Source organism: Phocoena phocoena, chromosome 2 (genome assembly GCF_963924675.1).
Source record: "Phocoena phocoena chromosome 2, mPhoPho1.1, whole genome shotgun sequence".
Lineage (NCBI taxonomy): Eukaryota > Metazoa > Chordata > Mammalia > Artiodactyla > Phocoenidae > Phocoena > Phocoena phocoena.
In genome coordinates, this window is record NC_089220.1 from 41,643,365 (window position 1) to 41,668,259 (window position 24,895).

The 24,895-nt window shown below is 38.7% G+C and overlaps 1 protein-coding gene and 1 non-coding gene across 2 annotated transcripts in view; one reads left to right on the forward strand and one right to left on the reverse strand.

Moving 5' to 3' along the window:
* Window positions 1-24,895, reverse strand: part of DAAM1 (dishevelled associated activator of morphogenesis 1) — a 179,497-nt gene that overhangs the window by 148,842 nt on the left and 5,760 nt on the right. The gene's annotated exons all lie outside the window — the stretch shown is intronic.
* On the forward strand, window positions 17,096-17,202 carry LOC136119757 (U6 spliceosomal RNA). The gene has a single exon (XR_010655716.1). It is a non-coding gene; the product is annotated as a U6 spliceosomal RNA (small nuclear RNA).

Here is a 24,895-nt window from a genome sequence, read left to right on the forward strand (position 1 = left end):
TTTGCTTTTAAATGATCTTTTCTGCAGGCTGGAAAAACTTACTCCATAGCACTTAGCCAGCTCGTGGCATAAGCCCCTGGGGAGACCGCCGGCATGCTGTGGGAGCATCCTGGTCCTTGTTCTATGCTGTCTTCTGGGACAAGTTCTTTCAGTTCTTCTTACAGAAGTGGCTTTACATTTTCTCCTTCGTGAAGGATCACTCATTCTCTGTTCTTTTGTTATGTTTCACACCTGCTTATCAATAGCCACATACAGCTGGTCACTACTTTACTGGACAGCACAGGACATGTTTATTTAGAAGAATCGGATCTCAGACTTCCACTCATAACTACAGTTATAAGCCACACTGATACAGTCAGGAGGCCATCAAAGGTGAAAACGTCACAAAGAGATGAAAGGACGATGTTCTGTGGATAAGCTGTAATGCAGATAAATCCACTCGCACTACTGAAGATGAAGGTAGCTGTATGAAGAGCTATGGTGACTGATGGTTGATCAATCCCTACTGCCTTAGAAATCGGTCAAACACATTCCCAGGGAGCTGGTCCTGAGGCCTGGCATGTCACACGGGCTGCCTCTCTGGGTCCATTGTGGTCAGTAACAAAAAAGGCACATATACAGATTAGGAAGAGCCAGTTTTCCACCCCCTACCTGCATGAGGCAGCCTTTTTTTAGACACTTCTCTTTCTCCCAAGACCAAGTCAAACACAATGTCAGATGAACTAATGTATATCAAAGATCTGTTTTAAAAAAATTTTAACTGCTGGAAACTCCTATCTGGGGGAGTTTGGGAAGGCATTAGAAACTCTGAATCCAGTCAAAGCATTGGCTGGGCCAAAAACAAGTCAAAACAATATATATGTATTGTATATAAACTCAATTTTTAATAGCTCCAATTGAAGTCATTAAGCCAGATACATTAATTACTACAGAAATTACACAATGGGCTAGCCAACAGAAAATACATCGACTGTTACTCTAACATTAAAGTGTTCTAATGCTTCATGGAGATGTGAAATTGACCCCTGAAATGGATGTACTTAAAAAAATTTTTTTGCCTAATCTATGACATATAGGCTTAATAAAATGGGTAGACATTTGCATGGTTGTAGTAGATAGACAGCTGTCCAAAAACCACATATCCACACTTACACATATACATTCATACCCCCAACATCATTTTAATGGAAGCAAGATATTGATTTGACAGAGGTAATATAGGATGTTGGGAGAATGTGCCTGAGATGGACAGTTTTTAATGGAGAGGAGAAAGGAACATGGGGTCCTCTCCTGATTTGGGCAAGGCATTTCAGGGAAGGACTCTGGGAAGTCAAAGGAGGTATGGCTCGAGAGTGCTCAAGGAGGAGACAGGCCTGGAGAGGCCCTAGGGACAAACACTCACCTTCTAGACACTACCTGTGTGTCGTGAGCCCCACCCAAAAGGAGAGTGACAGAGGCGCACAATGAGTGTGTTCATGAAAATCTGTAGGGAATCTACCCTTGCAACTATCATTCATAAAGTTCTGCTCTGCAAGAAGATAAACGGCAGGGGAGGGGGGTAGCCATTATTTGTCCCAGCCTGGGGCCCCCCTCTAGCTTCTAGCTTTGCAGTTACTTGAATTAAAAAAAATATAACCTTCTCTGGAAAAAAAAAAAAAAAGGGGGAACCTGAGAAAGGTGGTCATAAGAGGCGAGTCTTTGTTACAGTTTGGTTTCAGCAGCCAAAATTGCTTACTGCCAATATACGACCAAAAGTAACCAAGATAGTGGGAGTTCGCAGATCTACATACCAGAACTAAGAAACGACATTTCTTGTTGTTCCCTTCCCTGCCTACTCCCGAAGTCGGCCAGACAGGGCAAAGGAGCTGGGATCTTGTCTTTGGCTGGTGTCCTGGGCCATTTTCAAGATCTCTGGACTTGCCTGCTCACTGACCTGGTGGAGTATGAAAGGCCTTGTTACCCTTAGCTCGGACAGGGCAAATGCAAACACCACTGCCTGGTGCAGGCCTGTAACAACTGAGAGGCTGCGGCCTGCAGAAATCCCGGTTCGGGGTAGGCCTGCCAACAGCCCGAGCCAGCTGACCAGCATCCAGTCATCGCTTCTTTTCCAAATACCAACTCAAGAAACCTTGATTCAGTCCTTGTGTTACACGCGGTGGAGAACAGCACAGAGGAAGCACCAAGAGAATGATTTTAGAGAAACCAGTCTGGGCATAGACCAAGTACATGTTCCCATGGAATTGTTAATAACTCAGGGGTCCTTTATGTTTGTTTGAACCTTCCATGTCTAGCTGAGGAAAAGATGTATTTCTTTTCTCTCTTCAGGGAGAATAAAAGCAGGACAGTAAAATTCCTGGTAATGTCATATCCAGTCAAACAGGAAGGTTTATAGGCTAGGGGCTGAAAGGCTTCCAGAACTACATTCAGCCTATCTGAAAATAATTTATTTCATTTTCATTTGTTTCATTTTCTCCAAAGTTACCATTCAGCTCCCTACTCTTACACCCACCAAGACAAGAGGAAACATTTAGTAAACACAACAAAAACAAAGTGTTTAAGAAACACCTGAGCTGTGGAAAACTGGAACCTTCATTCACTGCTGGTAGGACTATAAAATGGCACAGCCCCTTTGGAAAACATTCTGGCAGTTCCTCAAAATGTTAAATAAGCATAGAGTCTCCGTATGACCTAGCAATTTCATATTTAGGTATTTACCCAAGAGAACTGAAAACATATGTTCACACAAAAACTTATACATGAATGCTGACAGAAGCATTGTTCATAATAACCACAGAATGGAAATAGCCTAAATGTCCATGAATATACAAATGTGGTGTAGCCATAAAATGGAATATTATTTGGCAATAAAAAAGAATTAAGGCCTGATATATGCTACGACATGGATGAAGTCTTGAAAACATTATACTAAATGAAAGAAGCCAGTCACACAAGACCACATATTTTATGACCCCATTTATATTAAACGTCCAGAAGAGGCCAATCCATAGAGACAGAAAGCAGATTAATGGTTGCCTGGGATGAAGATGGGGATGGGGGAAGGAAAGGTACACAGATGACTGCTAATGCCTATGGAGTTCCTTTCTGGAGAGTTGAAAATGTTCTAGGATTAGATTGTGGTGGTTGTTACACAACTCTGTGGATAAACAATGAACTGTGAAAAAAAACAATTAACTGTACTCTAAAATAGGTGATTTATATATGTGAAATATATCCCAGTAAAGCTGAGGAAAGAAGGAGGGAGGAAGGGAAGGAGGGAAGGAAGGAAAGAAGGAAGGAAGGAAGGAAAGAAGGAAGGAAGGAAGGAAGGAAGGAAGGAAGGAAGGAAGGAAGGAAGGAAGGAAGGAGGGAGGGAGGAAGGGAGGGAAGAAGGAAGGAATGAAAGATACAGATCTGAAGTGAAGTGTCTCACCCAGAATGGTAATTCTTCTCAGGGTATTTTTCTTTTAACTTTTCAATCTTGCCATAACCTTAGACGCATAAGAAATTGGAAACAAAAAAAGAAGAAAGAGAGAAAAGTCCCCTGCTTCCCCCATTGGTAATACCTTACATAACTATGATACATTATCAAACCCAGGAAATTGATACTGACACATTACAGTTAACTAGACTACAGATTTACTCAGATTTCTAGGGATGCCTTTAAGAAACAGTTTCTGGATAATAATCCTTCAGGTTACATTCCTACTCTTTTTACCTGAAACAGCAGTCACTCTAGATGTGATTACAGCAAATTAATCAATAATTCCTGTGACACAGATATGCTTGGTGGACATTTTAACACCTCCGAGATCCGAATTTGCCTTGAGAAGAAAATGAAGTTACGATTAATGAACCATTTCCACCAAAGCACATTAACTTTGTATATACTTTGAGGGCCCTTCAAACTCATCATGTTACTCACCACGCTCTCCCCGACCCCCCACAAGGGAATCTGGTGAGCCTCTAGTGCATTGGTGATGAGCTATGGTAACTAAAGCTCTCATACAGTCTTCCCTTAGGTGGGCAATGAACTTGCAGTAAGCCATCCTAACTTATTCTGAAAGAAATCAGACTTGTTAAAGGGCTGACGGATGAAAGGGAAATATCTCCTGTTAAAAACAACAGATAGGGCTTCCCTGGTGGTGCAGTGGTTAAGAATCCGCCTGCCAATGCAGGAGACACGGGTTCAAGCCCTGGTCAGGGAAGACCCCACATGCCGCGGAGCAACCAAGCCCGTGAGCCACAACTACTGAGCCTGCACTCTACAGCCCGCGTGCCACAACTACTGAAGCCCGTGTGCCTAGAGCCAGTGCTCTGCAACAAGAGAAGCCACCATAATGAGGAGCCCACGCACTGCAATGAAGAGTAGCCCCTGCTCACCGCAACTAGAGAAAAGCCCACATGCAGCAATGAAGACCCAATGCAGCCAAAAATTAATTAATTAATTAATTTTAAAAAATCAGAGCGGAAACCAAAATTAAAAAACAAGAAGACAACAGATATTTTCAGTTTTCCAAAGTAAGACTGTCTGACAGTTTTTTTTTCTTTCCTCCTTTTATTTCCTAATTCTGGACACTTCTACTTTAAGTAAAAAGTGAACTGGTCCAGAGAAAGTCACTTCAGTTTCTCAGCATCAGGCCTGTTAAAACATATGGGAAAGGAGCAGGTTGAAACTGTTGACTGAAGTGAAACGGCTGGCTTTGCCACAGTTACCAGAGAAGCACCTCTGCTCAGGAGATGACCTTCCCAAGGAAGGCAAGGAAGCAAAAGCAGTCTGTCAAGGGTCTGTGGGAGCAGCCAACCCAGATGAATCTGAACGGAAACACTTAACAGCCCACACCCAGGCATCGTGCTGGGATCAACACAGCACCCTCTGCAAACTGTCACCAGACACTTATTCCAGCTATTCTGGATCACCTACAGCCTCAAATGTGTAAGGTAAACTGAGGTAAGCAAGTAAGCAAGTCCTAAAATCACACTGAGCTTTAGAGGGACATTTGGCTTCAGACTAACATCCCAGGCGAAAAAAAAAAAAAAAGGTAGCCCAGACCAGGTATGTTAAGTATCATATTTGGCTGGTATCTTGAAGGCATGTTGATTTAATAATGATAATAGGTGACCAATGCAGAGAAATGAGCCCCAAGGTTGTCCTCTGATAGACAGCAAAATCTAGGAAAGAGACCAGAGATTCTGCTTAGACAATGGTTAAAATCAGGACAAGGTAAAGCATGCCACAAACACAGCGTGGGGAGAAGGCACCGCACTGCACAGGAAGAAGAGAAAGGAAACTGTCTTCTGCCCAAGCATCACTTGTTACTGTTTTAAAATAAAATTAAGTTAAAAAGAAAAACCTCACCATCCCTCCACCCACCCCAAACAGTAAAAGAAGCCCACACCCAAACAAGACAAATATTTACAAATATGTACACCATATAACCTTTTATTCAAGGGTAGAAATAGATTTGAGTTCCCTGGTATTACAATGTGAACAATTTTTCTTTCCATATAAGTATCTGCTGAACTCAGAGCTGGTGGTGGTATCAGCTTACGTCCTCCACTGTCCCATGAATAGCAGCTCGGGTAAGGGCATGAAGAGTGGCCTGCAAGTTTGCACAATAGTGGTCCTATCTTGGCTCCAGTGTTAACTAATAGGGTAACCTCAAAACACTGTGTATAAAATGGGCAGGTAGGATTATCGGTGGTTTTCAATTTTAAAAATCTGTGAAACCCTTTATCTAAATGAAACCTCATGGAGAACCGCAATATATAGAAGAGTTTGAAGTAGACTGGCTGGTTAAAGCTGGAAGGGCTGTGGGACAAGGGGGGCTCCCCTTGAGGCACCTCCTGGAATTGGGACTCCACAGCACACAGAATGGAAACCACTGATGAGGTCCCTTAAAACAAAAATTCAATCCTACGTAAACTAAAACCAAGAAAAAAAAAAACAAAGTAATATAGAATAATGATTTCTAATACTTGACTCGGTGGCTGGGGATTGGGGATTGGGGATTGGGGATTGGGGATGGGGTGGGGGAGGGGGGAGGGGGCTGGAAGTATTACAAGAGTCTTTCATTCAGAAGCATATAAATGTTTCATATGTATGTATGCCCACTTCTCCAAATGAATTTATATACTGTGACTAGTAAAACTGAAATTCATTGAAAGTGTTACTGAATTCACAGTCATCTATAATACGGAATCTATAATTTTTTTTAATTAAAAAGGAACCATCACGTTGGGAACCACTGCTAAAAAGGAGGCAACAATATTCCATTTGAATTAAACAATATAAGTAAACTTCCTTAAAAGAAACTTAGAGTGGCCTTTTATATTTTAATGACTCTACTATCCACAATGTCAAACTAGTTAGAATTCCTTGTCTGTTAGCTGTGGCTACTAGAATGTTGCTTTGAGATGGATTCTGAAGCCATGTCCAGGCTGGGTAGGAAAAGAAATGTCACATTAGGTAAGCATTAGATAAACACTGTCTGCCATGACTGTGGAGGGATAGGAGGTAGGGGAAGGGACATGTGTATCTGACATCCAGGGCTGTGTCAGATAATCATCTAGGATGTGATGGTAGTGGAGACCTGAGTTATAACTCTGATTCTGTCATTACACTAAACCTATTACTAGGCAAATTACTCGTTCCAGTAATTTTGCCAGATCTAAAAAGGAGTCATCCTGACTTCTGATGCAGAACTCTTAGGGTCAACTCAGACAGTGAATGTTACACCCCTTTAAAAGCCACTAGAGACAAAACTGTCACAGAACTAATCCAAACCTCACATTTCACACGTGAGGAAATTGAAACCCAAGAAACTGTGGGCCAAAATGACACAGTAGATAGCAGGCTAAAGAATCCACATTTCCCCGCTGGAGAGTTTTCTACAATGAGAGCCATAATATACGGTTTGAAACTTTGACTTAATTACTTGTATTAGTTCTCCTTGGGACAATTGATAATTTAAAGGCTTTCTGTCTGATATTACTTTTAAAAATTCTCACTTCAAAAAAGTTCACGCCTCTCAACTAGATGATTGTACTAAATAAATTATAGCATTATTGCTATAATATGGACATATACTTTGTCACTTTTAAGCCTAGGTATTAAAACTGTTTCTTCAAAAGAACAAGATAAATAATACATTTGAAAATCTCAATAAACACAAACCAAATAACAGTTGAGAATTAATGATGTTATATCTTACAAACCGTCAACGTTTTACCCACTTAGGACAAGTCCCTTTAAAAAATAAAACCTACATAAAGAAAGTTACAAAATGTGAGTCCATCAATCATATAATCCACCCAAAACTTTTTTTTTTAATTATTATTTATTTTTGGCTGTGTTGGGTCTTCGTTTCTGTGCGAGGGCTTTCTCTAGTTGCGGCAAGCGGGGGCCACTCTTCATCGCGATGCGTGGGCCTCTCACTATCGCGGCCTCTATTGTTGCGGAGCACAGGCTCCAGACGCACAGCCTCAGTAGTCGTGGCTCACGGGCCTAATTGCTCCGCGGCATGTGGGATCTTCCCAGACCAGGGTTCGAACCCGTGTCCCCTGCATTGGCAGGCAGATTCTCAACCACTGCGCCACCAGGGAAGCCCCCACCCAAAACTTTTATAAGAAGAATTAACAGGGAATGGCTGAATCAGAAAATGACAGAGCAGTCTTTTATATATATTTTAAACTAAATTTATTTACTTATTTATTTTTATTTTTGGCTGCGTTGGGTCTTTGTTGCTACACATGGGCTTTCTCTAGTTGCAGCGAGTGGGGGCTACTCTTCGTGGACGTGCACGGGCCTCTTATTGGGTGGCTTGTCTTGTTGCAGAGCATGGGCTCTAGGCGCATGGGCTCTAGTCGCACAAGTTTCAGTAGTTGTAGCACTTGGGCTCAGTAGTTGTGGCTCGTGGGCTCTAGAGCGCAGGCCAGTAGTTGTGGCGCACAGGCTTAGTTGCTCCGCAGCATGTGGGATCTTCCTGGAGCAGGGCTTGAACCCGTGTCCCCTGTATTGGTAGGTGGATTCTTAACCACTGCACCACCACGGAAGCCCTACATTATTAAACATTAACTATTGATAGAAAAGTATGTTTGAATAATTTTAGCCTAGGATTTTATCAGCCACAGAATAAAAGATTTTATAAACTCTATTCTGTTTCATATTAAAGATATTTCACAAGATTTTGCCATTGCAAATCAATAAAACATGATAGAAAATTAAGACAAAACATTTCATAGTCCATTTTACATTAGAGGTGTCATTTGTCCACAGAACGTCCAAGTGAAGTGTCTGATTCTTTACTTAGAAAGGCTTTGGTACTCTCGGAAATTCTGTTCCATCGGTCAATTTGTGATCTGAATGGTGCCTAGGAACTAACTAATGAGCTGGGGAGAAATATCCTTTTCTAGGCTAGGACGTCATGAATTGATGTTTCAAGGAGGAGAATGCAAAAGTGACCTTCTCCCCTAGATCTTGGTCCTTACTCCAGAGAATCCTTTCATAATAACCTCTACACCACTGGGTCAAACCATGTTTCCCAAACAAACACATAGGGACTACCTGCCAACACTTGCCTTACCAGAAAGCTCCATAGAATGTGTTGTGCATTTTGTTCGTTTGTTACTTCTTGAACAAAGATGGACAGCCACAGTGCCTCAAAGCAGAGTTCCAGAAAAAATATGTCAACAGAACCATAATAATTCTGAATAGGTGGTCTTCTCTAAAATGTGCTGGGATGTACTAGGAAACACAGCGTTATATTCTATCACGGGTTACCATAACTATCTAAAATTAGTTTCAAAACACGAACCTCTCTCTCAATGCCTGGAAGAGAATTTTTTTTTTCTGTTTAAATTAAAACAAACCTAAAGTGCTTAAATGTAGGAGAAAAGCCACATTCCCACCATACTGATTTATGATATATCGACATGAAGACAATCAGACTGTGATGAGTACAGCATTATTGTAACATTAGGTGCTGTACAGGCAATGCCTTAAATATTTTAGCTAAGTAGCTGAGTATCTGTTTTGCGACACCATATATAAACAAAAAGAACTGGGTATGACATTTCTTTAATCGCATAAACCATTCTAATGTAAACTTCTGCCTCCCTCCTCATAATATTTGGATTATTTCATTGTTCTACCTCCTATTCTTCCAAACATCTTCAGTCCAATGGAAAAACTACATATCATCTCCCTTGTTCTCTCTGCCTTCAGAAAAGCCTTCTGTATTAGTCTCACTACCAGCAGAAAAACCACTTACAGTAAGAAACCACTGAGCCAAACTCCAGGAACTGCGAATTGGCCACAAAATGGCAGGAGCTGACCTAAGGTTTCCCTTCAGATAATGAGGAAAGGGCTTGTTAACATAATTAATTATGCAAATCTGTAGCCAGAGACAGTTAATCACAGAGAAATACTTCAGGTCACTTTAAAATGCGCCTTGAGATCTCTTAAGTTTTCTGCTAAGGGGTTCCAAGATTATTTATACATGTGTGTAAAGTCCTTGTGGCTTCATATTTGCATTGCTAATTAATCTCTTATGATCTCTTCAAAACACTGGGATTTAAATAGATAAATGGGCAAATAGACCATTTGAGAAAGGAAAAACACAAATGGCCTAGAGAAGTTCTGTTTAACAAATCTTTTAACTACAAATTAAAATACAATATGATAGCATTTGTCAGTTGTTGAATCACAGATAATTGTAAGATAATGATATTCACAGCATAGACATGAAATTAAAGACACTTTAATATCCTGATTCAGCATCAACCTGCAAAACCTTTCTTGAGGACAATTTGGCGGGACTTAATAAAAAACTTTAAAATTATATACCTTTTGACCCATTTATTTCATTTCTAAGAAATATATCCTAAGAAAATAATCTAAAAAAGAAAAAAAAATGTTCATAATAGTTTTTAATGGGAAGACATTAGGAAAATGATTACCCTATACTGTACATAAAATGGAAATAAATGCTGTCATCTAAGAAGTTTATTGAAAGTTTTAATAAACTCATACCCATTAGGATGGCGATTCAAAAAAAAAACAACAGAAAATAAATATTGCAAGGATGTGTACTTTTGTTGGTTTGAATGTAAAATGGTAGAGCTGCTAGGGAAGAGAGTTAGAACTAACATATGATTCAGGCCCTGGGTATATCCCACCTCTGGGTATATATCCAAAAAAACTGAAACATGGTCTCAAAGTGATATTTTCACACCCATGTTCATAGCAGCATTATTAACAATAGCCAAAAGTTGGAAGTAATAAATAAATAAAGTGTTTCAATTCTGATTTCCAATATGATTTGTATATTAAACAAATTTCACTGGAGTCTTCAATATTATTATTAATAGGGTCAAAATGTCCTGAAATGGAAAAGTTTGAGAATGTGCTGGGCCAGACTATTTCACAACTCTGTAGGGGTAGGAATTAACTTGTAAAAAACACACAGTAATGTAATGGCTTTTATCTATAAGGAAGCAAATGGATTTTGTCTGGCAAAGATAAAATTGATTTATGTAAATGTATAAAAGAAAATATTACATTGTATAGCCCTTTAGGATATTAATCAGTTTTGTATCCACTAGCAAATTTATTCCAGCATTTCTGATAGTGGCTGTTTGGATGGACTGATAGACAGACAGACATATATATGCTCTTCAAATTCTCCTTTGAACTGGTCTTGACAGCTTACTGATTCCTTCACTAATTAAAAATTTAAATAAAAATTGTTGACATGTTCATTTTATAATTGTGAGAATCTTACTTTTTAAACTCTTTGAAAATTATTCTTTTAACATTAACTATCTACAAACAGTTTCTGCATTACAGGCCATAAGACTAACCAAACCAGAGAGTTTAATAATTAATAACCTTCTAAAACAGAAAGCACCAGGCCCAGATGGGTTCACTGGTAAATTCTACCAAATATTTAAGGCAAAAATTATACCAATTCTCTACAATCTCTTTCAGAGGATATAAGCAGAGTGAATACTTCCTAACTCTTTTTATGAGACCAGCATTACACTAATAGCAAAACCAAAGATATTTTAAAAAAGATAACTACAGACCAATATTGCTCATGAACATAAATGCAAAAATCCTCAACAAAATATTAGCAGACTGAATACAACATGTATAAAGAATTATACACCAAAAGGAAGTGGTATTTACCCCAGGTAAGCAAATCACAGGATAATATTAACAGATGCAGGAAAAGTATTTGACAAAATTCAACACTCATGCATGATAAAAAATTGCAGTGAACGAGGGATAGGAGAACTTTCTCAACTTGGTAAAAACTATCTACAAAAAAACAGTTTGCAAGATATAAGGTTAATAATAAAAGTAAATTGCTTTCCTGTATACCAAAAATGAATGAGTGGAAAGTGAAATTAAAAACAACACTATTTACATTAGCATCCCAAAAATGAAATACTGAGGTATTCATGTACAAAAAATGTACAAGATCTATATAGGGAAACTACAAAACTGTAGTGAATGAAATGAGAGAAGAATTAAATAAATGGAGAGATACTCCATGTTCATGGATAAGACTCAATATTGTCAAGATGTCAGTTCTTCCCAACTTGCCACACCCATTTGTTTACATATTGTCTGTGGCTGCTTTTCCTACAATGATAGAGTTGAATAGTTGACAGAGTCAGCATGCCTACAAAGCCTAAAGTATTTACTATCTGGCCCTTTACAGAAAAATTTTGTATGCCCCATTCTAAGTTATGCTCTTAATTAAGCTTTTACTTTTCTCAACCAAATACTATATTTCCTCCAATATAAAATTTAAACTAGACAGCCTCTTCTACTTTCCTTCAATGGCAGTCTTATAAAATTGTTCTCTTTAAAACAATATTGTTACATTTTTTTAAATAGAATATTCCAATGGTTAGGATTTAAAATATACATCACCTTCTTTGAGACCAAAGGACTTGTCTTTTGAGAGCCTACAGATATGAAATAACTAGCAAAGTCCTATTAAAGAAAAGCAGTTATTTCATGATCTTCACAATTTAAAAATCTGGTTATTCAATTGAGAAAATGGGAATACGAACATACATATGGATAATTACCTTAAATGTAAATGGACTAAATGCTCCCACCAAAAGACACAAATTGGCTGAATGGATACGAAAACAAGACCCATATATTTGCTGTCTACAAGAGACCCACTTCAGACCTAGAGACACATACAGACTGAAAGTAAGGGGATGGAAAAAGATATTTCATGCAAATGGAAATCAAAAGAAAGCTGGAGTAGCAATTCTCATATCAGACAAAATAGACTTTAAAATAAAGACTATTAGAAGAGACAAAGAAGGACACTACATAATGATCAAGGGATCAATCCAAGGAGAAGATATAACAATTGTAAATATCTATGCACCCAACATAGGAACACCTCAATACATAAGGCAAATACTAACAGCCATAAAAGGGGAAATCGACAGTAACAGATTCACAGTAGGGGACTTTAACACCCCACTTGCACAAATGGACAGATCATCCAAAATGAAAATAAATAAGGAAACACAAGCTTTAAATGATACATTATTTAAAGGACATTCCATCCAAAAATAACAGAATACACATTTTTCTCAAGTGCTCATGGGATATTCTCCAGGATAGATCATATCTTGGGTCACAAATCAAGCCTTGGTAAATTTAAGAAAATTGAAATTGTATCAAGTATCTTTTCTGACCACAACGCTATGAGACCAGATATCAATTACAGGAAAATATCTGTAAAAAATACAGACACATGGAGGCTAAACAATACACTACTTAATAACGAAGTGATCACTGAAGAAATCAGAAGAAATAAAAAAATACCTAGAAACAAATGACAACGGAGACACGACGACCCAAAATCTATGGGATGCAGCAAAAGCAGTTCTAACAGGGAAGTTTATAGCAATACAGTCCTACCTTAAGAAACAGGAAACATCTCGAATAAACAACCTAACCTTGAACCTCAAGCAATTACAGGAAGAAGACCAAAAAAAGCCCAAGGTTAGCAGAAGGAAAGAAATCATAAAAATCAGATCAGAAATAAATGAAAAAGAAATGAAGGAAACGATAGCAAAGATCAATAAAACTAAAAGCTGGGTCTTTGAGAAGATAAACAAAATGATAAACCATTAGCCAGACTCATCAAGATAAAAAGGGAGAAGACTCAAATCAATAGAATTAGAACTGAAAAAGGAGAAGTAACAACTGACACTGCAGAAATACAAAAGATCATGAGAGATTACTACAAGCAACTCTATGCCAATAAAATGGACAACCTGGAAGAAATGGACAAATTCTTAGAAATGCACAACCTGCCAAGACTGAATCAGGAAGAAATAGAAAATATGAACAAACCAATCACAAGCACTGAAATTGAAACTGTGATTAAAAATCTTCCAACAAACAAAAGCCCAGGACCACATGGCTTCACAAGCGAATTCTATCAAACATTTAGAGAAGAGCTAACACCTATCCTTCTCAAACTCTTCCAAAATATAGCAGAGGGAGGAACACTCCCAAACTCATTCTACAAGGCCACCATCACCCTGATACCAAAACCAGATAAAGATGTCACAAAGAAAGAAAACTACGGGCCAATATCACTGATGAACATAGATGCAAAAATCCTCAACAAAATACTAGCAAACAGAATCCAACAGCACATTAAACGGATCATACACCATGATCAAGTGGGGTTTATTCCAGGATTGCAAGGATTCTTCAATATACACAAATCAATCAACGTGATACACCATATTAACAAATTGAGGGAGAAAAACCATATGATCATCTCAATAGATGCAGAGAAAGCTTTTCACAAAATTCAACACCCATTTATGATAAAAACCCTGCAGAAAGTAGGCATAGAGGGAACTTTCCTCAACATAATAAAGGCCATATATGACAAACCCACAGCCAACGTCGTCCTCAATGGTGAAAAACTGAAAGCATTTCCACTAGGATCAGGAACCAGACAAGGTTGCCCACTCTCACCACTCTTATTCAGCATAGTTTTGGAAGTTTTAGCCACAGCAACCAGAGAAGAAAAGGAAATAAAAGGAATCCAAATTGGAAAAGAAGTAAAGCTGTCACTGTTTGCAGATGACATGATACTATACATAGAGAATCCTAAAGATGCTACCAGAAAACTACTAGAGCTAAACAATGAATTTGGTAAAGTAGCAGGATACAAAATTAATGCACAGAAATTTCTGGCATTCCTATACACTAATGATGAAAAATCTGAAAGTGAAATCAAGAAAACACTCCCATTTACCATTGCAACAAGAAGAATAAAATATCTAGGAATAAACCTACCTAAGGAGACAAAAGACCTGTATGCAGAAAATTATAAGATACTGATGAAAGAAATTAAAGATGATATAAACAGATGGAGAGATATACCATGTTCTTGGATTGGAAGAATCAACATTGTGAAAATGACTCTACTACCCAAAGCAATCTACAGATTCAATGCAATCCCTATCAAACTACCACGGGCATTTTTCACAGAACTAGAACAAAAAATTTCACAATTTGTATGGAAACACAAAAGACCCCAAAAAGCCAAAGCAATCTTGAGAATGAAAAACGGAGCTGGAGGAATCAGGCTCCCTGACTTCAGACTATACTACAAAGCTACAGTAATGAAGACAGTATGGTACTGGCACAAAAACAGAAAGGTAGATCAATGGAACAGGATAGAAAGCCCAGAGATAAACCCATGCACATATGGTCACCTTATCTTTGATAAAGGAGGCAGGAATGTACAGTGGAGAAAAGACAGCCTTTTCAATAAGTGGTGCTGGGAAAACGGGACAGGTACATGTAAAAGTATGAGATTAGATCACTCTCTAACACCACACACAAAAATAAGCTCAGGGCTTCCCTGGTGGCTCAGTGGTTGAGAGTCCGCCTGCCGACGCAGGGGACACGGGTTCGTGCCCCGGTCCGGGAAGATCCCACATGCCACGGAGCGGCTGGGCCCGTGAGCCATGGCCGCTGAGCCTGTGCGTCCGGAGCCTGTGCTCCACAATGGGAGAGGCCACAACAGTGAGAGGCCCATGTACAGAAAAAAAAAAAAAAAAAAGCTCAAAATGGATTAAAGACCTAAATGTAAGGCCAGAAACTATCAAACTCTCAGAGGAAAACATAGGCAGAACACTCTATGACATACATCACAGCATGATCCTTTTTGACCCACCTCCAAGAGAAATGGAAATAAAAGCAAAAATAAACAAATGGGACCTAATGAAACTTCAAAGCTTTTGCACAGCAAAGGAAACCATAAACAAGACCAAAAGACAACCCTCAGAATGGGAGAAAATATTTGCAAATGAAGCAACTGACAAAGGATTAACCTCCAAAATTTATAAGCAGCTCATGCAGCTCAATAACAAAAAAACAAACAACCCAATCCAAAAATGGGCAGAAGACCTCAATAGACATTTCTCCAAAGAAGATATACAGACTGTCAACAAACACATGAAAGAATGCTCAACATCATTAATCATTAGAGAAATGCAAATCAAAACTACAATGAGATATCATCTCACACCAGTCAGAACGGCCATCATCAAAAAATCTAGAAACAATAAATGCTGGAGAGGGTGTGGAGAAAAGGGAACCCTCTTGCACTGTTGGTGGGAATGTAAATTGATACAGCCACTGTGGGGAACAGTATGGAGTTTCCTTAAAAAATTACAAATAGAACTACCATATGACCCAGCAATCCCACTACTGGGCATATATCCTGAGAAAACCATAATTCAAAGAGTCATGCACCAAAATGTTCATTGCAGCTCTATTTACAATAGCCCAGAGATGGAAACAACCTAAGTGTCCATCATTGGATGAATGGATAAAGAAGATTTGGCACATATATACAATGGAATATTACTCAGCCATAAAAAGAAATGAAATTGAGCTATTTGTAATGAGGTGGATAGACCTAGAGTCTGTCATACAGAGTGAAGTAAGTCAGAAAGACAAATACCATATGCTAACACATATATATGGAATTTAAGGGGAAAAAATGTCATGAAGAACCTAGGGGTTAGACAGGAATAAAGACTTGAGGATATGGGGAGGGGAAAAGTAAGCTGTGACAAAGTGAGAGAGATGCATGGACATATATACACTACCAAATGTAAGGTAGATAGCTAGTGGGAAGCAGCCGCATAGCACAGGGAGATCAGCTCGGTGCTTTGTGACAGCCTGGAGGGGTGGGATAGGGAGGGTGTGAGGGAGGGAGATGCAAGAGGGAAGAGATATGGGAACATATGTATATGTATAACTGTTTCACTTTGTTATAAAGCAGAAACTAACACACCATTGTAAAGCAATTATACTCCAATAAAGATGTAAAAAAAAATAAAATAATAAAAAAATAAAAATCTGGTTATTTTCCAAAACTAACACTGAAATACCTTCCTCCTCAAAAAATAATTTTTTTTCCTTTTATGGAAGCTAAAACTCTACTTAACAAAAACACTTAGGCTGAAGGACTAAACAAATCCAAGTATCACCTAATGAATCTGTATATGGTATATTTTTTGTAAGAATTTAAAGTGCACTAATTCACTCACTTTAAGTATATAACACTTAGACTGCTCTCAGTAACAGGAATCTGAAAAACCTAACATACTTGCTCTACTCCCAAATATATCTCTAAATATCTATACACACATGTATCTAGGAAACTATATCTACACATTCTGTTTACCACATAAGCTTTTCTACCTCTAGTGACCAGATTGGTCCACGGCATCAGTTACTTTCATTTTACCTAATTTAAAGGGAAAAGGGGAAACAGAGATATTGTACCATGAGGGCCAGACTGTGAAGGAAATGTTATAGGACAAATAATCCAGTTCTTTTCACAAGTAAGTTGCAAGGAAAAATACTACATGGGATTTAAAGAGGCTTAACGGACATTAAAAAAAAAATTCAGTGTATGAACCTTATTGGAATTCTCAGTTGAACACTTTTTAAAAAATCAACAGTAAATTTGAAAATTGATGAAATGTTTGGTAATTTTAAAGAAATAATTCAGTGCTCACTTTGGCAGCACATATACTAAAATTGGAACGATACAGAGAAGATTAGCATGGCCCCTGTGCAAGAATGACACGCAAGTTCGTGAAGCGTTCCATATTTTTAAATGGCTGTGCATTTTTCTAGGCATCAATTTTAAAGATTATAACTTCACTTTATCACAATCAAACTTCTCAGACATACTTAGAACTATTTGTGGATATTCTTTTCTGTTTAATTTGTATGTGTTCATTCATGTAGTAATGCTACAATGTTTGAATTGTAGTGGCTTTATAGTAAGTTATATAGCTGCATGCTAATTAACAGATACTCAACTTCTAATAAAATGTATTACTTGTAAAAAAAAGAAATAATACAAATTATTTTAGGTATGATAATAGCATTTCAGTTATGTTTTTAAAGAGAGTCCTGATTTTTTTGGACATAAACTAAATACTAAAATATTTACAGATGAGATTATAAAATGTCTCGAATTTACTTCAAAATAAGCCCAGAGCTGATGGAAAGTAGTTGGCAGTAGAAATGAAAGATTAGTCATGAACTGATAACCGGTGAAACTGTGGGTATATGGAGGATTCTCATATTAGCTATATTAGTCATTCTGTGTTTGTGTGTAGGAACTTTTAATAACAAATTTTTTTTTTAATCTTCATTTTCACTCTACTTGAAAAAAGAAAAGCAGGAATGGAAAGCAATAAATCTGAGGGGGAGGTATCTTAAAAAGACAGAGGGGGTCCTGAAGCATACTTGTGAAGTGTCATCCATTTTGGGATTTTGGATTTTGCACCTTAATAATCATCAGTAGTATATTAGCATAATTTCTGTTATCTGGTATGAAAGGCAGAACTTTAAATGATGCCCCATAGCCTTTTAAGGGTGAGTGGAAGCAATGAATATGATGAGCTATCACTCTTCTGATTATGTTATATTATATGGTCAAAGGGTGGGCCTGACCAAATCTGGTGAGACCTTAAAATCACCCACTTCTCTGGCTGATTGAAGAAGACACCTAGAAGAAATCAAACATCCTAGAAGAAACCAAACATCCTCGTGTGAACTTCCAGTGTAGGCCCATGTGGCATAAAATGTAGGTTGCCCCTAGGAGCTAAAAGCAGTCTCTGACCAACAGCTAGGAGTATTCAGTCCTATAGTCACAAGGAAATAAATTCTGCCAACAACCAGAGAGCTTGGAGGAATCCTCTGAACCCCAGATGAGAACTGCAGCCTTGGCTGACCCGTGAGTTTTACCCAGGAGACACCCTGAGCAGAGAGCCTAGCCACAGCCTGCCCAGACTTCTGACCTGGTGGTGTTTTAAGCCGCTAAATTTGTGGTAATTCATTATGCAGCAATAAAACTAATATGTCTGGAAAAGCACCTTATACCCAAATAGTACCTCAAAGTCTACCTCTACACAAGTTTATGACCCCAGTGGCACCAAGTGAGTAGCTAAACATTCAGCAACTTAACATTTAATGCAGTATTTCTCAAAGGATCATGAATCCAAATTTGAGAAACCTTGAGCTACATAATCCCTTATAAATGAAATATTCTTTGTCCAATACACACGGTTAGCTTTACAGGCAAGATTATACACCTGAGTGCTTTTTACAGTGTGAAGTCTTCTACAGGAGAAAAATCCTGCAAAATAATCAAATGGAGCAAGTTTAAAGCAAATTGTGAGTAAGCCAAACATATCACCAAAACCTTAGCTTATCATCACATCAGGTATAAAACAGGGCAAAGCTTTCCATCCTTTAATGCCCTCGCTCACAATTAGGAGGTATGAGAAGAATATGAGCCAGATTCCATTACAACAAAATTCCATTACAACAAAGTTCCCCATGGCTCAGGTGGTCCTGAGGAATTATCACAACTACACTTTGTCCATGTTATACATCTATTTATTTAAAGAAAACATTGAGACGTACATGAAGAAAAGAAATAGAAAAGTAAGTCAAAGATATTATCCCCAAGGTCTAAAATTCTGTTTCCAAGGTTTTACTTAGTCTGATTCTTTTCAGCCTTCTTTTTTTGGGGGGGAATAACAGCTTTGTTTCAACATAATTCATACACCATAAAATTCATTCATTTAAAATGCATAGTTTAGGGGGTTTTAGTGTACTTACAAACTGGTAACCATTATAAGTAATTTTAGAACATTTTCATCATCCTTAAAAAAAAAAAAAAACCCGTATTCTGCTTTTTTTTGTTTTTAGCTGTCATTCTTTCTTTAACAACATGTCATGCTAACAAATTTTTCTCTAGTACTAGAAAACACTGGCCATCTGAGACTCAAAATCAGCATTTAGGGGAGAAAAGAGCTGAGGGTAAAAGATTTGATCTGCAGGAATAACAGATATTGGAACAATTGATTTGGGATTGTAGAGCATTGCTTCCTATAAGTGATGCTGGGAACATTCCTTTGAAAACGTGGACATGATCCAAATAAGCAAAACATGAAATTACTTGCAGTGAAAAGTAAAGAATCTTTCACTGGGGAGAGTCTTCACCTATTGCACAATGTAATTTGTTTATTTCAGAAGCTGAAAACAGAGGATAATCTGAGCTTTATTTAGTAAAACAAGAGTTCTATATTCCAAAGGGAAAAATCTGGAATTTAAAACAGCATTCTGATATGCTCACACCCAGTATCAAAACATTCTTCACCTGCCAAGTGAATAAACAAATGATGCTTTAAGGCGTCACTTCCATAGCTTATGAGATAGTCCATAAAATGCTCAATGTAATATTTTCCCCTTAACTTAGTTATTCACTTGCCTCTGATATGCTTGATAGAAATTTGGATCTAATCTGATTATTCTAAGTAAAACCCAAGTAAACGGAGCCATTTTATTGTGTTTCCCACCTTTGGTAGTTATAACGAGACTTTGAAATCCTCCATGATGGCCCATGGCATAGGCCAAGTTAGGAAATTTGCAACAAACAAATCTGCCTCATGTTTATGAAGCCAGAGATGAGTCTGATCGGAAACTTACTCTGAGTGACAAGGCAAGTTTGAGTGCTGCCAAAGCCCAAGTTTTTGAGTCAAGTTTTACAGACATTCTTTTTTGAGGGAGAGAAAAAAAGGGGGACATCAGTCTGCTGCTAATCCTTTTCAGAGTTCTTCCCTCACTGCTGATTTGAGATAAAAAAAAAAAAAAAAAAAAATGACAGTTTTTTTGTTTTTTTTTTGCGGTACGCGGGCCTCTCACTGCTGTGGCCTCTTCCGCTGCGGAGCACAGGCTCCGGACGCGCAGGCTCAGCAGCCGTGGCTCACGGGCCCAGCCGCTTCGCGGCATGTGGGATCTTCCCGGACCGGGACACAAACCCGTGTCCCCTGCATTGGCAGGCGGACTCTCAACCACTGCGCCACCAGGGAAGCCCTAAACTGTCATTTTTAAAGGCAAATGCCTTTTTCTTTTTTTTTAAGCATTTTGGTGTTTGATAATAACAACAGAGATGATCTTTTCTTTCCCCAAAGCCTCATCTTCTTTATCCACAGATAACTTTACTGACCTACCAACACAGCCTATGGGCTTCAAAGTTGTTTTCCCGCTAGCGCTGGTGGGCTTGTCCTGACCCAGCGTCAGTGTCTCACAGAGACCCTTGTTATGACCAAGGACATGTCCTTAAACTATGCCTGGCCTCCCAGGCAGTGGTCATGGAAAAATGGAGAAGTGACCCTGAAGAGTCTAATCCACTGACCTTCACTTTGCTCTAACCAACTACCCAAATAAATAAAAACAGCAGGATAGCTTGGTCTCCCAGATGAATTCCAATTTACCCCTAAATATCCAAGCCTGGTCCAATGTTTAAAATTCCCAGGCCATCCAAAATCTGTCACCTGGCTTTCAAATGGGCCCAATTTTGCTCCCCAGGGGACATTTGGCAATGTCTGGAGACATTTTGGTTGTCACAGCTGGGGGAAACTTTGCTACTAGCATCTAGAGGGTACAGGCCCAGGATGCTAATGAATATCATACATGCACAGCACAATCCCCAACAACAAAGAACCATCCCACCTAAAATGCCTAAAATGCTGAGATTGAGAAACCCTGGATTGGGTCATTTGCCAGCCCAGTGCTGGATAAACGTTTGAAGAGACTCTTATTGCAATTTAATTTAGTTTAAAACGGGGATTGAAAACTCAAATGCCTTCAAGGGCCAAGGAGGTAAAGAAATATCACATAAACAAAGTGGCTGTGTATGAGGCACTAGGGTGCTGTGAGGTCAGTGACAAATTAGAGTGTAAATGCTCGATAAAACCATTCCCTTTTTAAAAATAACACTGTGTTGGTCAAATAAAACATGACTGTTGGCTACATCCATCCTGTGTGGCAATGGTGGTAATCAAATTCTGGTTTAAAGAGATGATCAATTTAAAGAGAACTGGATGGTCACGCAAAGACACCATCTAGCCTCATCCCTTACTTATATCCTACGGAATTTCCTAAGCCCCAGGACTGGAGAACGTGACTAGAAGCTGTTTAGTTAAGCAGATTAGAGATCAGATCTTGAGGGTTTAGCTCCAGCCAAGAACAGGGTCTCAGAAACCTTGCGCTAAGAGCAGAGACCAATGTTGGAAATTCTGAAGGAGAAAAAATAGAGTTCCCCCACACTGATCTCCATTATAGGGAAACTCAGTGGACATTACATCAACGTTACACAGCGCCATATAAGTGAGGTCATTATGTTAAGATGAAACCATTCTCATAAAATTTTAGAATTTTCACATTGTTTCACAGATGAGGAAACAGAGGCCCAGGAAAGTTTAAAGGAATGGCCAAGATTACCCAAATCTAAACCTAAAATCAAATGGTGTTTCTTTTTCCTCTGTACAATTGCCAAGCAGCAACCAAAAGGCGAAGGGATTTTATTCAGGGTGTCAAACATTCGTGTCTAAACTCTCAACCAACATAAGTAAGTTATACGTAGATGTTAAACTTACTCAGCATCATCCCCTTTCCCTGACAGAAAAATCATTAATCCATTTGCCCCAAGTCATTGTTTTAGGATCTCTTTTTCATATAACAGAAAAATTTAAAGCAGGTTAAATATTTCCAGCCCTCCTTTCAGATTAAGCTGGAGAGGGGAAAGCCAAGTCAGCAACTGGAGCACAAGGAGAAGGAAGCCCCAATCTGAACATCCCCGTGTGGATGCATACTTTCTGTTGGAGGAATTCCTGACCTGTATAAACAAAGGCAATCCAGAGGGAAACAAATGATAAGATAAGTGAAACCCAATAACTCCCTCTGTCCTCCCTTCCACCTACTTCCCCCAACTTGTTCCATCAGAAAAACAATCTGAGCTTGGGAGAATTAAAATGTAAGCCATCCCCTCTCTGCTGCCACACAGCTCCCTATTCTAAGTCGGAGGTTAAGGGGGAAGACCATTTGTAAGGTCGGTGAGTGTGGCTCCCCTGGTATGGAACCTGGCCACAGGGTACCACGGTCTCCCTTTGCCCACAGACAGGTTCCTGGCAAGGAAGTAGGTCACTGGTCCTTCAGACTCAAATTGCAATCCAAGGAGTATAGTAGGAAAAGGTGGGGTATGGAAGAAAGGTACCTTCCGTCACAGGAAAAGAAAAGAAATTGGGTCAAACTAAAAATTTTATATACTTAAAAAAAATTGTTTTTTTACTCACTTCCTTAGCATAAAATATGAAACAAGGCAGTCTCTTGCCGTGGTTCCTGGAACTGTAGTTGGAAGTGTCACCTACTCATTGAGTGTCAAGCCCTAAATGGGTCACAGAAGTTTTCTAGTCCAATCTAATCTCTATTCTTGATTTTAAAAATACAAAAATATAGTAACATGCCTTTCATTTAACCTTCTGAGGACATAATGAAGTCTTAGCTATCAGCTTCAATTCCAGCAAGATTCATTCCACACCCTCTCTGACTTTTACTCTGAATGACCATTGAGTGCTGAGCAGGGAGCGGTGTGTGGGGAGGAGAACCTCTAATGCAAACTAGATTGCCACACACAAACAGAATGGGAAACAAACAGAAATGTTATTGTTGTTTCTTTTGCCACCATCATCCTAACTCAAATAGCCACCGCTAACATGGGGTAACTGTGGCAGCATTTTTTTTTTAATTCCTAAATCATTTACCTTGGCCAAAACCATGACATTTTCTATATTCAAAATTTCACCAACTTTCAAGAGTAGAGAATGCAGCAAGGACCTTTAAATGGTTTGATTTGTCCATTTCATTTCCTTTAACGTTTTACAATAAGTTTTGTAGTAAATTCTCAGGATTTAGAAGGGTCCCTAGCCTAACCCTCTTGTCACAGAACTGTAGTTTCTAAATTAATTCGTGTCTAGACATTTCACTGCTCAGTTTTACCAAATCTCTATGAATGAAATACAAATTTAAGCCTAGACACATGTGAATGATGTTGGGCACGATCCTTCACTCTTCTTCCAGGGTGCAAATCTGCAGAATTTTATGGGAGAAGAGTGAAGCCCAGAATGGGCACCAAAACACACACTAATGACTGTGGTCACACCCCCAAGAAAGGGAAGGAAAAGACCAAGGCTATGTTTTAGGAAGCTGCCCCTAGTCCTGACCCACACTCTTCACAGGAGGACACCTGTCAGAAGCATAAACATAGTTCCTAGGCAAACTGCTGGTGAAGCCCTACCTCTAACTTATGGGGTCTGAAAAAACTAAGACCCTCATCAGTTCATTTTATAATATGGCACCATCTTTTGCCCTTAGTGATGATGGCTATGCACTGATATATCCACAGGGTCTATCCTCCACTGTCTAGTGTCCTTTGTGACCAAGAGCATGATGAGTTAAAAAAAAAAAAAAAAAAAGAGTTACTAGAATTACAGGTGCAGTTGGTGCCTCCAAGACAAGGCAAAGCTAACCCATGCCCTTGACCTGGTTTGTACGTCACTAACAAACTGAGCTTAGCCAATAAGCCAGAATATAAGAACTCATCTCAAAAAACAAAAGATGGGCATCTGTATTGCCCAGACAATGCCCAAAGATCAGATCTAGGCTATCTACACTTGGAAGTCTAAATTCAGACAGTCCATCAGATGGGCAATGTTTGCCAATCGTACAGAAGGTATTTTTTTCAGAAATGAAGAGGACAAAGACCAGTTTAATGCGTGTCCCTAATTGTGTGCCTGGCAGAAGTACAAGGAACCTTCAACTCCGATCCTGGTGCAATTTATAGAACAGAATGAGCTCAGGTTATTACTAAAGGTGAATGACATACTTAGGAAATGTAACAAGACGAATTTTAAAAAGCTTCTGAAACTAATGTCTGTTAAATGAATATTACGTTTGAGCAGCCTAAGGGCTAACAAGTCTTTTGTTTTCATTTTCCTTTCCTGGCAATATGCTGTTAGGGCATAACTTTCCTATTATTTCTCTAAATAACACAGTTTGTGTTTTATTCAATTGTCTTCATTAAATATTGTCAAAGTGGCACAATATCCAGTGTTAAGCCAAAAGTAAAAGATCTATTGTGAGTCAGGAAATCACACCAACTACACTGGAAATTGAACTTGCTTGCCTAGTTTTCCACATTTAATTCACAATAGTGGCTATGGTTTAAAAGAACTGCAATTGTAGATTTGCTCCACTGTAAAAGTAAGTCTCTCTTCTAAGGTGAGGGGGGAAAAAGCTTATTTTAATGTGTAAGGATACCCAGTATTAGATTACGTGTTTGACTACTACTCAAGTTTTCATTTTCTTTTCAAAAGAGCTTTCACAATTTATGTTAAAAGACAACAGGGAGTTGGGAAGCTAAGAAGTTACGGGAGTCTTAACTCTCAA